This window comes from Molossus molossus, unplaced genomic scaffold (assembly GCF_014108415.1).
Source record: "Molossus molossus isolate mMolMol1 unplaced genomic scaffold, mMolMol1.p scaffold_m16_p_7, whole genome shotgun sequence".
NCBI classification, from domain to species: domain Eukaryota; kingdom Metazoa; phylum Chordata; class Mammalia; order Chiroptera; family Molossidae; genus Molossus; species Molossus molossus.
This window is the reverse complement of record NW_023425401.1, coordinates 82,722,369-82,738,464: the sequence shown is the minus strand read 5'-3', so window position 1 is coordinate 82,738,464 and position 16,096 is coordinate 82,722,369. Positions and strand designations below refer to the sequence as shown.

General features: G+C 35.4%; 1 pseudogene; it reads right to left on the bottom strand.

The window, feature by feature from the left end:
- Positions 1 to 8,183: 8,183 nt before the first annotated feature.
- Positions 8,184 to 8,765, bottom strand: LOC118620455 (annotated as a pseudogene).
- Positions 8,766 to 16,096: the final 7,331 nt, after the last annotated feature.

The following is a 16,096-nucleotide window of genomic DNA, read 5'->3' as shown; positions in this document are numbered from 1 at the left end:
ATATAGCAATTTTTTAAAATACAGAACTTGTGTTCTAGCTTATATTTCTTATAAGTTATTTTCCATTGTTGGCAGATAGGTGAGGGTGGTACAAGCACCTCACATTCTATATATAGTTTATGTAGCTTAAAAATTACAAAACAGTATAGATACTTTTATATTAGGTACACGAAAAACACAAACCAACTGTTCTCAGTAATACAATACACAGAAAGAGCATGTTATATTTTAACAAAGGCCATGGGTTAAAGAAGAATAAATAACAAATATAAAACATTGTTGAAAGCAAAACTGAGTTAACTATTTTAATGTTCTTAATAAACTCTTTTAAATGTTATTTTAAATTTATTTTTCCAGCTTTACTGGGAAGTAATTGATAACAAATTGTATATATTTAAGGTGTACAAAGTGATGTTTTCATATATATATATATATACACACACACACACACACACACACACACACATACATATATATACACACACACATACATATATATATATATATGTCATAGTCAAGCTAAGCTAATTAATACATTCATAACCTCACATAGTTATTTAAAAAAAATTTTTTTCCATCATTGATTTGAGAGAGAAAGGAAGGGAGAGGAAGAGAGAGAGAGAAACATCGATAAGAGAGAACATCAATTGGCTGCCTCCTGCATGCTGCATACTGGGGATTGGGCCCACAACCTGGGCATGTGCCCTGATCAGGAATCAAACCGGTGACCTCTTGGTGTATGGGTTGATGCTCAATCGCTGAGCTATACTGGTTGGACAATCATATAGTTACTTTTCATTCATGTGGTGAGAACACTTAAGGTTTACTTTCTTACAAATTTCAAGAATACAATGCATTGTTACTAATTATAGTCACCACCATATGTTATCACCAGAAAGTAACCACCAATTACTCTCTGGTTCTGTGTTTAACATTTTAAGATTCCACATATAAGTGATACAACACAGTATTTATCTTTCTCTGTCTGGCATATTTAATCAGCATTATGAACTCCAGTTTCATTCATGTTGTTGCAAATAACAGGACTTCCTTCTTTTTTATGGCTGAATAATATGCAGAGCAAAAAAAAAAAAAAACATCAATAAAATTAAAAATATTCTACCTAATGGGAGAAAATATTTGCAAAACCATATATATGATAAAGGGTTTATAAAAACTATATAAGAAACTCTTACAATTTAAGAGCAAAAAAGAAATTAAAAACAGTCAAAGTACCCGAATAGACATTTTCCAAAGAAAACAGACAAATCATATACAAGTATATAAAAAGTGCTCAACATCACTGATCATGAAGGAAATGTAAATTAAAATACAATAAAATACCACTTCACACGTCTTAGGATGGCTATTATCTTAATAAACTCTTGACTCTTCAAACGACATAGAGTTCTGTTTAAACATGGTTACATCATTAAAAAGAAGTGGGATAATGTGCGTAGAAATAAGCTATGCTTCAAAAATTTGTTGTTGTTTACTATGTGATAAATGAGGAACACAAAAAAAATGTTCCATAGTGAAAATTATCAAAAGCTAGTTTTTTTTTCTGATATGTGGAAATAGGAATCATATATTTTTTTATCACTTATATTTTCATTATGGACTTTCTACCTAATAGTTCCTCTATAGACCTATGTGTGTAAGTGTAGCTTCCTCATTAAAAGATAAATGTGAATACCCTTTCCCCTTGGATAGGAACCTGAATTTCTGCTATAAGTTAGATTGCTAGAATTACATGGCCTACATTGGTAACAGCAAGCTATAATGGCTTCATGGCATGACAGATACAAATCTATTCACTGGGAGAGTTTTTGTCCTTGTAGTCTGTCATGGACTGAATTGTGCCCCCAACACTCAGAATGCTTTCTTATTTGGAAATAGAGTCACTGCAGAGGCAATTAGTTAAGATGGGGCTATACTGGAGTAGGCTAGGCCACTAATTTAACATGACTGGTATACGTATACCAAGGAAAAATCTAGACATGATCACATGTTCAAGGAGAATGATATGTGAACATGAAGATAGAGATTGGAACAATGCACCTAGAAACACCAAGGACTGCCAGCAAACCACCAGGAGCTGGGAAAGAGACCTGGAACAGATTCTCCCTAGCAGTCCTCAGGAGCAAACAACACTGCTAACACCTTGACCTTGAACTTCCAACCTCTAGAACTGTGAAACTAAACTTTTTTTGTTGCTTAAGTCACACAGTTTGTGGTGCTTTGCCCTAGTAAACTAATGTATAACTATTGTGTCCTTCTTTTATAATAAGAGTCAATGGCATCCATCACCTCATAGGCACTTATTCATCGATGTTAGGAAAGAAGAGATAAAAGGACCATGGAAGAACAAAGAAGTTATTGATCTTCTAACCAGATGTTAGAAATCTTAATATAGAATAGATTTGGAAAGCAAAGTTGTAATGATTTACAGAGAGCTGGGGTTTTCAGAGAGAAAGATTAATGCCCTTTTAATTTCAAAACATGGCTTTGTAGTGAAAAACAAATCTAATACTTGAACCTAGAGAACTAACAGTTTACTCTGCAATCACAGGGTTTGGGGAAATCCGCATGTATCTGAGACAGTTTTTCTCGTTTAAATACAAGAGTCACAACATTCCTATGATGCTTTTGTACTTATTTTCATATATTTATAGGTAAATAAAAATATCTTGAAACAGTGAAGTAACATATGCAAGTTCCACATGGCCTCTTTATTCTTGGAGCCAGGATTTCAAATTTGGTCTATCTGAACTCAGACTTGAAGCTATTAACTAGTGAAAATTAATAATGGTATAGCCAGTATAACTAATTGCTAGTTGAAATGATCATTTTTTGTCTTATTTCCAACTATCTAAATATGACTCTCAATTAATGAACTGATACAAAAGCGTATGTTCAACTTGGTCCTTTGTCAAAGAGATAGGTGAACCCCACTCCCTACCAGATAGAAGTATGATAGCTGCAGACTTCATCCTGGTGCCTAATATGTAAAATAATAAAAACATTAAAATAATCCCGTAATACAAACATGTTACAGAAATTAAGTACTCTATTATAATAAGGAACTATATCTTAGAGACATCAAGCATTAAATTTTTGAATGGGACAGAAAACAGTAATAGATAATTTGTCCTTAAACAAATCTAGATTTTAAACTTTTTACAGTATCACCCTTATTTATGTGAAGAAATCTTACAAACCAAAGAACTACAAATTGGTCCCTGGAAGATTTTTTAAAAGACCATTTAAAGTCTTACAACACTTAAAAAAACCAACCCCCTGGACCTGAAAAGGTCAAGTCAAGAGCCTGTCAGCACAAATGATTCAGAACTTCTCAAATCCTGACACAGGAGTGTACAAGTTAGTCTCTGGAGAACCTAAATCCAGAATTATTTGAGCTCAAAACCACCACTCAGAAATCTACACACACTTTGATAGGAAAGCATTCATGCAGATGGAGGATAAGTAGAAAGCTCTCTTCCTAGTGACTGGAACAGATGACAGCGTGTGTGGTTTCTATGTGTTTCTAGCCACTGATTCATAACCTTAAAACATTATTGTATTATTGTTATTCAATCACATACATCTGAGTATTTTCAGTTGTGTAGGGTTATCTTCCTTCATATTGATTTAAATATTTTTTCTATAAAAAGAATAGTTATTCCTAATCCCCTCCCAAGAATATTTTTTATCTGAATTGACCCATTGTTCAAAAGGATTTAAATGTCCTCTTTAGAAACAGCATTTTTTTCTTTCTTTCTTTTTTTTTTTTTTTAATTCCCTGAGGAATCGTTTATCTCCTTTACATTGACTGAGAAAGGTGGCTACTGTATATGTACTTTCTGGTTTAAAATGTTAATAGGAAAGGCATGGTTTTAACTAAGTATGAATTGGTTAAGGAGATAAATATATATCCTCCTAATCTCAGTCAGCTTTGTAAGACTAGTAGGTTTGCCTATCTTTTGACCATTGTGGACTCCTGTAATGTGTTGTGAACAGTACATTACATTTATATTGACACTAATATAGCTTCATAAAGTATCTTCCATTCTATGGCTAGCTAGCACTGCAAATAATTTCAAAGTATAGTGTCTATTTTCTAAAATATATCACCTTAAATATGCCAAGATCGGTATGGCTTCTGTTTTTTATATTGTAACAGAATTGTATTTTAAAACTTTCAAGGACTAGGCACTCTCCGTCCCAGGAGTATGCCTGTGCCTTTCCTTCCTCCTCTTCTTCCCCCAGAGGCCTACATCTCTTAAACTCTAAGGGTTCCCATAAGACTTTCAACCAGGGGATCAATGGGCAGCAGCAGCTCTCTGGGCTAACCCCCTGAACCTGTCTCCAAGCCCCCTTTTTCTCTAATTCTCAGGGGAGCCAAAGCAGCCCTGCCTAGTTTCACTCCTATCAGTTCTTCTAGTCTAGGTTCGTCCTTGTTTCACTATGCCCAGCTTTAATAAACGTACTAAAAAAATAAAGTAAAATAAAACTTTTACAGAATGGCCATTAACTCTAAATGTAATGAAAAAAAAGTTAAGAAAACTTTAACAATCATTTTATCCCTTTTCTAATTGATGTTAGCAATAACAATGTTATTTAAAACATTATAAGAAATATATTTATAATAACCTGCAAAAATTTGAATTATTTTAGGACGATTCCATATGAGACCTGCTTGTATTCCCTAATTCTTTTTTTTCTTATAAAAGTATTTTTTAAATAAATTGATGTATTTCAATGTTGTTAACATGATAGCCCAATGCTATATCAAGGTAGCAAAGTGAAGATTCCTGGTATTTTTATATAAACACTGTGAATGACTGTGCATTTGCATTCAACTTCACAAGAAATTATCTTCAGGTTCACAAAGAGTAACAGCTGTAACACCTTTCAAACAGCGAAGATGTACATACGACTCAGCAGACAGTGGACTCAGCAGTCTAATGATGGAGCTGCACTCTAACACCATACAGAAGAGAGGGGTAGAATGGCAGCATGACCAGCTTGCTGAACAAAACCCAAGTCTTTTTTTTTTCTTTATTGATTTTAGAGAGAGAGGAAGGGAGAGGAAGAGAGAGAGAGAAACACTGATGAGAGAGAACATCAATTGGCCACCTCCTGCATGCCCCCACTGGGAATCAGGCCCACAACCTGGGCATGTGTTCTGACCAGGAATTGAACCAGCAACCTCTTGACGCATAGGTCAACCACTGGGCCATATTGGCTGGACCAAAACCCAAGTCTTTTAAACTTAACCACTGAAAGAAAACAGAGCAGATATCACAATTACACAGTATCGTACAGAAATGGAGCCATAAGACCCCGATTAGAACCCTGAAACAGTGAATGTGCTTCTGCCCGGTTTGTCATGGAAAGAAGCTGTGGATATCCGCAGCTGTCTACCACAGTGGTGCTTTGCACACACACGATGCTGTCATTGGCTGAACCCAGTACTCCCTGCTCTGTAGAGTGCTGGTGAAGGTAACGTGTGCTATTGCTGTGGGTCAGCGCAATAGCTTGGCTGGATTTCAGGCACCCGTGAGGCTCTCTACGACTGCCCTACTGCCTTCCAGGCTCCACAGGCCGCACTTCCCGAAGCTCACGTTCTCTTCAGAGGGTTGGGAAAAACACCAGGAACATTTAAAACAGTAGAACCCAGCAGCTTCAGACCCTCTAACACTAAATTACAGTCCAAACCACCATGACAAATATGTTTCACTTGGTTACAAGTACAAAGAAAATATCTGACTCCATCATATTGCATGTATCTCAGTGACCGGATTTTTTGTAACAGAGATCAGGAGGACAGCAAGAGTCTTTTCCTGCAAGGGCAAGGAAAAGCTGGTCAAGTGCTAATTAATTAAATCCATTCTTAATTTTGAGCTGTAGAGAAGGAACTGACTTGCACAGGATTTCCTCAAATAAAGATATATATTTCTCAACCTTGACTATGATTAGATTGTAACCAATCTCACATCCAGAATTTTATCTGCTGATTGTTACTATAACTGTCCTTGGGCCACGGTGTATTTCTGAAACTAGGACCCTTTACATTATTTTAAAACTCAAAGTGCTGCAGATTAAAGTAAATACAACTAAATAACAATAAAGTCATGTGTGTGCCACGGTGCTAGGTTTTGGACGAGCAGAGATGGGATGTTCCTGCTTTCCACCAAGTAGGCTCTATCGCGTGGCCACTCCTCCACAGGTGTCATAGCCCAGATTTAAACCGTGTATATCTCAGTGAATTAGAAAAAAATTGTAATCTAGCACATTATTAAAAACAATCCCAAGTAAACTGCCTCATACACTTTTGCCTAACCTGAGATTTTGTGGTAGGGCCCATTTGAGTGAATAAATCCACTGCTCAACTCTTAGTGTTTTATTTTAATCTCACATTAGACCGGAACAAGTAAACTTTTCATAAAGGTTACATTTTCTTTCTTCTCGTTGTCATATCTCAGAATAAGTGTTCTGCCCCCTAAAGAACTGGGAATAATTTGTAAAGGCTTTCTTCTCCAGAAACAGAATAGTGAAAATCACAAATTAGGTTAAGTGGCTTCATTTTCCTCAGGTCAACATTTAAAACTCAAGGCTTATTTTCCCTATGAATAAGGTGTGCTTGAGTTGATAAAATGAATCAAAATCAGCTTATGGAAAAGTTTAAAAATGTAGTTTACTGAAATGTATCTTTACAAAGAAAAGTAGCACTACAATCCAGTCTAGAAGTTTAAATGACAGTAGATGACTTCGAAACTAACAACACATATAAAGCTGAAGTCACTGCCTTGGGTAGTTTACAGAGTGCACCCAGTATCTTATGTAGGACAGTCATACTTACGGCAGAAAAATTCAATTTGACATGTAATGACTTGGCTCTTAAATCCAGGGGTCAAACTGGGAGTAGACTTGAGCAGACAGATTTTTTGCTAATGAGGACTTATCTGTGGTGACAATTCCATCCTCAGAGCATGTTATGTAAGAGAAAAACATTTGAGAGAACAGAAAAAAATGAATGTTAAGGTATACAAATGTGATTCTTAAACAAGAAGTCAATGAGACTAGGCTTTCTATTATGAGGTGAAACTACTTCCATAACCAACTAATAAACTCAACATACTCTTTCTGATATGGAACATAAAATGTTTGAAATATCAAAGAATTACTTTTTTGGAGTGTGTTACTTTAGATCACTGTTCAAGGTCTAGTATAAAAGGCAACCTGAATAGTTAAAAGCAGTTGAATGTCAACCGTCCTGCTACTCAGAAGGCTACCATTAGGATATTTCTACTCCATCAACAAAATCCTGTGCAGGGAGGATGTCAATATATGTTAAAATAAAAATGAATCCCCACCCCCACCCCCACCCCCAACACATGGGCAAAACCACTTGTCAGTTACTAGGAAGAAGATCTTTAACAAGAAACATCTTAATTACAGAATCAGAGGCACCAAAACCAGACCGACACAAAAATGTACCACTCTGCCCAGATGGATGGATATTTGGGACGACAGCACCTGCTGGTGGGAACCTTAGGAGATGTGCTGCTCAGAGTGGGAGGGAGTGGAATGCTAAGAGGAATAGGCCCAGGCCCCACTGCTCACAGACCAAGGTCCCGGGCCCAAGCCCTCAGGGCTGTGTGTGCTCCTTCCCCTGTCTGCAATCTGGTGCCAAAACCTTAAGGAAAACAAACACAAACCTGAAAGAGAATTTTTAAGCAAGTGATGAGAACTATAATCACCTAAGTACCTTTTTGTGTGCCTATTATTTATGCCATAGCTCTGGCAAGGGTCAGAAGTGTACAAAGATTACTTGCCTAATAATTGAAGACATGAAGATTTTCTTCTTTCAGGATGGCAGGAGTCCATGCACGATTTGTAAACATCGATACAAAATACTGTAAACATAACTTAACAGAGCTTGTATAATGCAAGAGTAAATCTGAATTTACAAGTGGGTAAAAAAAACAAAGACAGAGGGCAGCTTCACACAAAGTTCTTCCTCCTGTGCCAAGTGATTTGATTACAAATATAATCCTGAGCTGTAAAACTGGGATTTGAGGGAGAGACATTTTTGCATATAAAATATCCAAATGACACTTTTTGCTAGTGATATTCAACTGCCAGAGACAGTTCTGAATGTGTGACTTTGGAAACATTTATAGATTAGTGTGGCGCCCTTGCTGGGAGCCTGCTATAGTGCTGGCCATGGCAGCCGATGGGACAGCATCTTCCGCCTCCTCCAGTTCATCCTGGATCTGCTGGCTCACACTGGACGGCAGGGCTGTGGAGTGAGCCACTCCTTCCAGAGGCAACTCTCTGGAAAGGGGATACAGGAGCTGAAGTAGGCAAGTCGATTGACTCAGCGAGGAATCTCTTTCCCACAAAGAATCTCTGATAATGCTGAAGAAAAGTGATTGGAATTTTTGTGCATTAAATGATAGGCATTGCCTTTGTATTCTTTCCCCAGTTCTACAATATTTTTCTATATCATATTCTAGGAAATCAGTGCTCCCTAAAGCAACAGCTTCTTTAAATTTAAATGTTTCTCCTCGTTCTGAAGCATTTGCTGGGGACATTTCAAATATTCCAGAAAAAAAAGTAAGGATGGCCACCATAAGAAAATTCTCTGTCATATACTTCAATTCCTGAATGAAACACTTCAATCCAGTGGATGAGGTGTACTGCTTCATTCAGTACATGTCCTACACATTGAGCACCTCTAGCTGGTTAGCCCCCATCCTCCTCCCCTCCAGCCACTTCCTGGTCCTCCAGCTGCTTGGGTCTCCAGGGGGCCTAGGCCGCACCCACCCCCGCAGATGCCTCAGAGGGCCAGAGCCAGCTATAGGTGCACAGCCCGGCCTGTGGCAGCAGGTGCAGGAGCCTATTTCCTAACCCTTTAAAACTTGGTTCTAAATTAATCAGAATATATTGTCATCTAAACATTTTTCTTTATTCTCACTTGAGGACATTTTTGCATTTATCTTAGATAGAGCAGGAAGGAGAAAATGGGGAAGAGAGAGAGAGAGATACAACAATGTGAGAGAGGCACATCAGTAGTTGCCACCCACATGACCCCACTGGCTGTGGAAAAACTGCAACCAGGGTAGCTGCCTTTAGTGCAAACCAAACCCGGGACTCTCTAGTCCGCAGGCTGACACTCTAACTGCTGAGCCAAACCGGCCAGGGCTCATCCAGACATTTTGTACAAATTAACTTTTACCATTAAAATATGTCATGTGATATATATATTTCCACAAAGACTGTATTTTTATGAATATAAATAATATATAAATAATTAAGCTCTCATTAAATGTATAATAGCTTTTGAAGATTTTGAAGACAATTTTAGTATTTGAGTGATTCTGATGGAAATTCTTATCAGAGGAGTTCTTCAAAACTAAATAATTTTTACTGATGATTCTTGAAAATGTATCCTTTTCTAAATTGTTTGTCATACTGTTGATTTCTTTTGCAGTAGAACCCCTCAGGTAATGTGTGTGAGTAAAAATAAATGAGTCAAACATTGTATGTGTGCTAGTTCTTTTTGGATACTATTTTGGAAGAGCATTTATGAGGACTTTATTTTTGTTAAGTCATAGTTGTATTTGCTTTGTATACTGTTGTTTTAAAGAGAACTGACAAAAATAGTCTATCTTTGATCTTAGTGGAGAGAGAACTGATCAATCATAGTGACTAGGATGTTGTCAGACTTGGATATGCAGCAAGTAGAAGGATGATGCCTAGAGAGAAGGGCATGAGCAGAGATTCTGGCCAATGAACTTGCCTCACCTGCCACATGAGTACTCAGTAATATAAACTGAGTATTTAACCAAACCCTTGTTCTTTGCACAATCTAATGTTATATGTGTGGTTAGTAGCCATCAATTTAGACATCTGATTCTCTACTAACCTTTCCATGATTGTCTCTCGCTTTCTCATTTTTTAATTTTTTGCTTTGTTTTATTTTTAATTTTTGTGACCATATTGCTCTAGCTTAATGATGTAGCTTCAGTATAGTTGAAAAGAAAATGACAGATAAAACAACCTGGTATTTTTAACATAAATAACTGTATATTTCTACTTGATTCAGTGGTACTTCCAACTTGAAGTATAGGCACTGGAGATAGACTCAAGTTTTTCCTTAACTGTCAATGAAAGCAGCTACAAACACAGAAAATTGTGTGCAAAAATTAATTGCTAATAAAATTCTCACCTATATTGTTTTCTTTTCAAAAATGAATTAATAATGATTATACATGAAATCATAATTATAGAAGGGTGTTTTAAATACAGAGTAATAGAAATAATATTGCATCCTATTAATTGCTCATTAGATGCAATCATAGCAATGATAGAATTTATTTACTTTCTGAGTGAAAACAATTTGGCACTGATTGCTGTATAATATCTAAAAATTAATGAAGTTATTTTCCTGAGGTCAAGTTGTATATGAGTAATTCTGATCAATGATATTGCAGTATGGCTAGAAGTAGAAGTTTAAATAAATATGTTTTTATTGGGGAAAATATTTTAATTTTCGAGTAGATTTTATGTATATACTCTCCCCAAATTTGGAAGAATAATTATGTATATAATATTTTATATTATATAATATATTATGTAATAATATGTAATATTGTTACAAATATATATTATATCTAGTACATTTTTATGTTATATATCTAGTAAGTTTCTGAGTACTTTGTGTGTATATCTATGCATGATAAAGTAGAAAGAAAGTGACAAGGGATTAAAATGACAAATGATAAAGTATGTTTACTTCCAATATAATTAATGGTAATCTTAGTTTTTTTTACTTACTATTAAGTTTTATATGAAAATTCAGAATCACTTAGAACTTCCCATTTAATTTCTAGTCAATGATCTAACCCAGCCCCATTCTAGCAGAACATGAAATGCTAAATTGTATTTATTTTAGTTCTTTGACATATCCATTGAGAAGTATAATGTATTATTGATCCTCTTTAATGTGTCTTAAATTTGTTATATAACTATAACTAATTCTATCAATTTACTACTATTTGAAATATATGTTTTTTCTTTTAAGTTTTCATTAGTTTAATCTGAAGATCAAAGAAAATCTTGGGCCAGGCCTCTTTTCCTTTAACCAAATCTAAGGTCTGCATGCGTTAGTTCTCTACATTTCATCTAAAGATAACTGGCAAATATTGATGTGTCTCCTCTTAAGTACCTGTCAAAGTGGGTACTAAAAACATTTAGGGAATCTAGAAAGCCATTTATAATGATTATTGTCCATAAGTCTATAACACACTAACAATGGATCACTCTCCCATTAATAAAATTATTTCTAAAATTGCTATCAGTAATATTTTAATAAATTTAATCTTCTTATTTTATTAGTAAGGTAGTCTTTTAGATATCTTTATAAATATGACTATAAAATATGATATTTTTCTATAAATTCTTTTATTGTAAATTGAGAATATATTACTAACAATAAGTTTAATTTCTACTAAATAATGTATTAGATCATTTGAAAATAATTTATAAGCTAAAATTTTCTCTCAATCGACATTAAAAAAAACACATTTAATATTAAGTTGTGGTTATTTTAAAGAACTTTTTTACATTTTTTACACTTGATAAATAATCACATTTATTTATTTATTTATTTATTTATTTATTTATTCTTTGTATTTATCTTCGGATAGAGTGGGAGGAAAGAGAGAGGGAGAGAAACATCAATGTGAAAGACACATCAACTGGCTGCCACCCACACAATCCCAACTGGAACCGGGGACAAACTGCGATTGAGGTACGTGCCCTTAGGGGGAACAAACCTGGGTCTCTCTGGACCACAGGCCCATGCTCTAACCACTGAGCAAAACCGGCCAGGGCTAATAACATTTTTTTTTTTTATCCTCACCTGAGGACATTTTCCCATTTTTTTTGTTCAGGTAGAGTGGGAGGGAGAGAGAGGAACAGAGAGAGAGAGAGAAACATCGATGTGAAAGGAACACATCGAGTGGCTGCCACCCACATGACCGACCAGGGCCGGGGACAAACTGCAACCGAGGTATGCGCCCTTAGCGGGAACTGAACCCGGGTCTCTCAGGACCGCAGGCCGACGTTCTAACCGCTGAGCCAAACCGGCCAGGGCAATAACATTTATTTTTATTTATGTTTTCATTGATTTTTTTTAGAGAGAGGAAGGGAGAGAGAACATCAGTGTGAGAGAGAAACATGGATCTGCTACCTCCTGCAAGCCCCCTACCAGAAATTGAGCCTACAACCTGGGCATGTGCCCTGACTGAGAATTGAACTGGGACCTCTCAGTCCATGGAACATCACTCAGTCCACTGAGCCATACTGGCAGGGCTAAATAATTACATTTAAATTTATATACCATAATTTTACCGTGTTGATAATTAAAATATATAAACATATTTGAGCTCTGGCCAGTGTTGCTAAGTGGATAGACCATCTGCCCATGCACTGAAGGGTTACGGGTTTGATTCCCAGTTAAGGGTTTGTTCCTTGGTTGGAGATTAGAACCCAATGTTGGGGGGAGGAGGGTGCGAGTGGGAGGCAACCAATCAATGTAGTTCTCTAATATCAATGTTTCTTCTTTTCTCTCTCTCTCTCTCTAAAAATTAATGAAAAAAATATTCTTGGGCGAAGATAACAAATATATATATAATTTGCAATGATCATTGTTGATAGGTCTAAATATCACACTAAAAATGAATGGATCACTCTAATTAACAAAATTATTTCTAAAATTGCTATCAGCAATATTTCAATAAATGTATATATATAAATTTTAAAGCTTTAATTCAGATATATGTACTTAATGCATTAAATAATTAACTACAAAATTAAAACAATTTATGCCTGACCGATGTGACTCAGTGGATTGAGTGTTGTTCCATGGACTGAGAGGTCCTGGTTTGATTCTCGGTCAGGTTACAGGAGGCAACCGATCAATGTTTCTCTCTCACATTGATGTTTCTACCTCTCTCCTCCTTCCTCTCTCTTGAAAAAAGTCAATAAAACATATTTTAAAAAATGTGTTAAAACAATTCTTCAATGTTATATTTATATATATATATATCAAGAAGATAAAGTCCATAACTATATAAAATTATTAGCTTTTTATAGAATTAGATTTTTAGTTGTTATTGATAAACGAGACTAATTATTTGAATACAGACTAGACACAAGGATAGATTCATTAGTGAAAATAGAGTTAAGTTTCTGTTGTGTGCTGGAAAGCAAAGAATACACTGGTCTCAGGTAGCAATAATAATTAAAACAAATATTCCCCCTCATTTGGTCTTGACAGTAAGCTTAAACAAATATACATTCTAATAATTTTTAATCCTCACTCAAGGATATGATTTTATTGATTTTAGAGAGAGAGAGGGAGAGAGAGAGAGAAATATCAATGGGTTGCCTCCTGGGATCTAACCTGCAACCTTGTTATGTACCGTGACTGGTAATCAAACCCATGACTTTTTGATGCACAGAATGACACTTCAACCAACTGAGCCACATCAGGCAGGGCAATACACTCTAATTCTTAGCCACAGAGGGCTAAAACTGAGACAATAGTCAAGAAGCACTAAAAAAGCTAAGAAATCATCTAAGTAGAGAATATGCTCAGACTACTTATGTAACCAAGTTTGTACAAGATCTATTATAATTTCCACTGGATTTTATTTTTGACTTCTTATAGTCAAGATAATTTTAGTCATTCTCCTAAGTTTTGATGAAGGCATCACACATAATTGTTTAGATTTAAAATCCACAAATAACCCCAAAGTCACATCCTTCCACAAACCTATTAGGGACACTTGATAAATACTTGATGACTGACTGCTGAATAAATTACTTATTATCTAAAATATTTTGTGATATAACAATGGACTAATATCTTAAGTGGCAAAAATTAATTAAATACAAAAATATTTAACTATGCAAAAAATAAGCACTGGACAATGCTTTGTTATTTATATAATAGTATATATGCTTTATTGCATAATGCTTTATTATGTACCATATGACATTATCCAATGTATAGTATTATGTCACATATATTATAAAAATCAGTTCTTTTAAACTTAACTAACCTTGCAAAAAAGTAAATAATACAGCAGAATTATAAAATTTGAAGTAATAAGCAGCACTTACAATTATAATGAACATGTAAGAGGTATAATCTTGGCTTGGGGCCTGTAAAAGATGGAAAACCAAAATGGAGAGCCACACATAACAACACATGGACCTACAGATGTAAAAACTCTCAATGAAGGTAGAAAGAAGATAAAAAAAAAAACTATTCCACACAATATGATGGTAATTAGACTGATGTCATAAACCTTCACACTAGGTGGTTAAGAGGGGAAAAAACAACTTCTGCTAAGAATTCAAAATTATAAACAAGACCTCATGCTGGGTTGGTGTCTGAGGGTTTGAAAAATCCAAGTTAATTAAATTTTAAGAGGTCACATTTTGATAGTACCCCCAGGATTTTAGTAGAGACATACAAATCCTTTTTGAAAGACACTTTAAACACAAATAAAATCCTGATAACTAAGAGCCCATCATAAAACATCACAACACAATAAAAGTCAATATAACATAACCAAGAGTAAATGGAAGTATTTAAGAGCAGAATCGGGTTATTTATTTATTTTTTCTTTTATCCATAGAGAAAGCACTTCCAATTATTGCAGTTGAGCTAATGACCTCTGCACGATTGACACAAATCTTAGGAGATGAAACAACAAATGTGCAAGTTTTTACCACTTAGCAAATGTTATTTAAAATATATAATTATAAAAATAGTCACAAGAGTCAATATCGCTGTTCCTTAGTTTTCTTACATATAAAATTGAAAAATAATGCAGATAATTATTATTTCATCATAGGGATGTTGTAACGATTTAATTAGTTCATATACCTAAAGTATTTTGTTCAGTGGTGACACATGGTGGAAGCTATATTTTATGCTTTTATTTTCATCATCATCATCATCTTTGATAGGCATTGTGCTTCCTGGGTCAGCATTTATTTATTTATTTATTGATTTATTTTGGGTCAGCATTTAGAAGTCCCAAATAATCAGGCAATGTGAAATGAAGGCAGAGCCCTTTTTCCACATGATAAACCCTCAATTATCCCTGCTGAAAAGAGCCAGCTAGTTGTCACTTGTGTGACCATTGAAGAATCTATGCCTCCAAAATATAATATAGTCATTCCTTGCCACGTTGTGCTTTGACTTTCTCAGCTTCACTCTATCATGGTTTTTCAAATATATTCATTAAAATGTTGACCGAGACAGTGAAAATTATACTGTACGCGCTCGGTAGTCTGAGTCAATTATACATCCCTGTATTACAATTAAAATTAAAATTACTGTACATATAGACTGTAGGCCTATGTATTCAAGCACCCCCACAAGTCCTTCAATGCCAGGTGCAACTGCTCAACCACTCCTTGTGTGTGGGTAATGACATTTTTCCCAAAAATCGGGTGTGGTGGAACCAAGCAAAGCAGAGCATGTTCACTGATTGGCTCAGCTTCAAGCAAGTTTGTTTCTCTTATACATGCTTCTACATCACTATGCATTGGAAGCATCTCTGCTCTTGTAAGTGTTTGCAATTTCTGAGAACTTTTATCTAAGCCCCATGATGGCTCCTAAACATGCTGTTTCTTCTAAGCCTTCTGATTATGAAACTAAATGCTGGAGGAAGACGCTTACCATCCAAGAGAAGGTGAAACTCTTGGATATGATCAAAGATTGCAAGAAAATCATGGAGGTTGCCCGCCATTATGACTTGAATGAGTCTACCATTCGCTCCATCCATAAAGATGAAAAGAACATCCGTGCAATGGCTACTGTCTCCTTCAACAAGAAAGCAAAGCGCATCGTGACAAGTCATAATAAGTTCAGAGTGAAAACAGAGTCTGCCCTAGCCATTTGGATCAGTGACAACCACAAGAAAAACATTCCATTGGATTCACTGGTCATCCGGGAGAAGGCAAGGTAGCTCTATTAGCACTTTCCAGCAGACGAACCTCA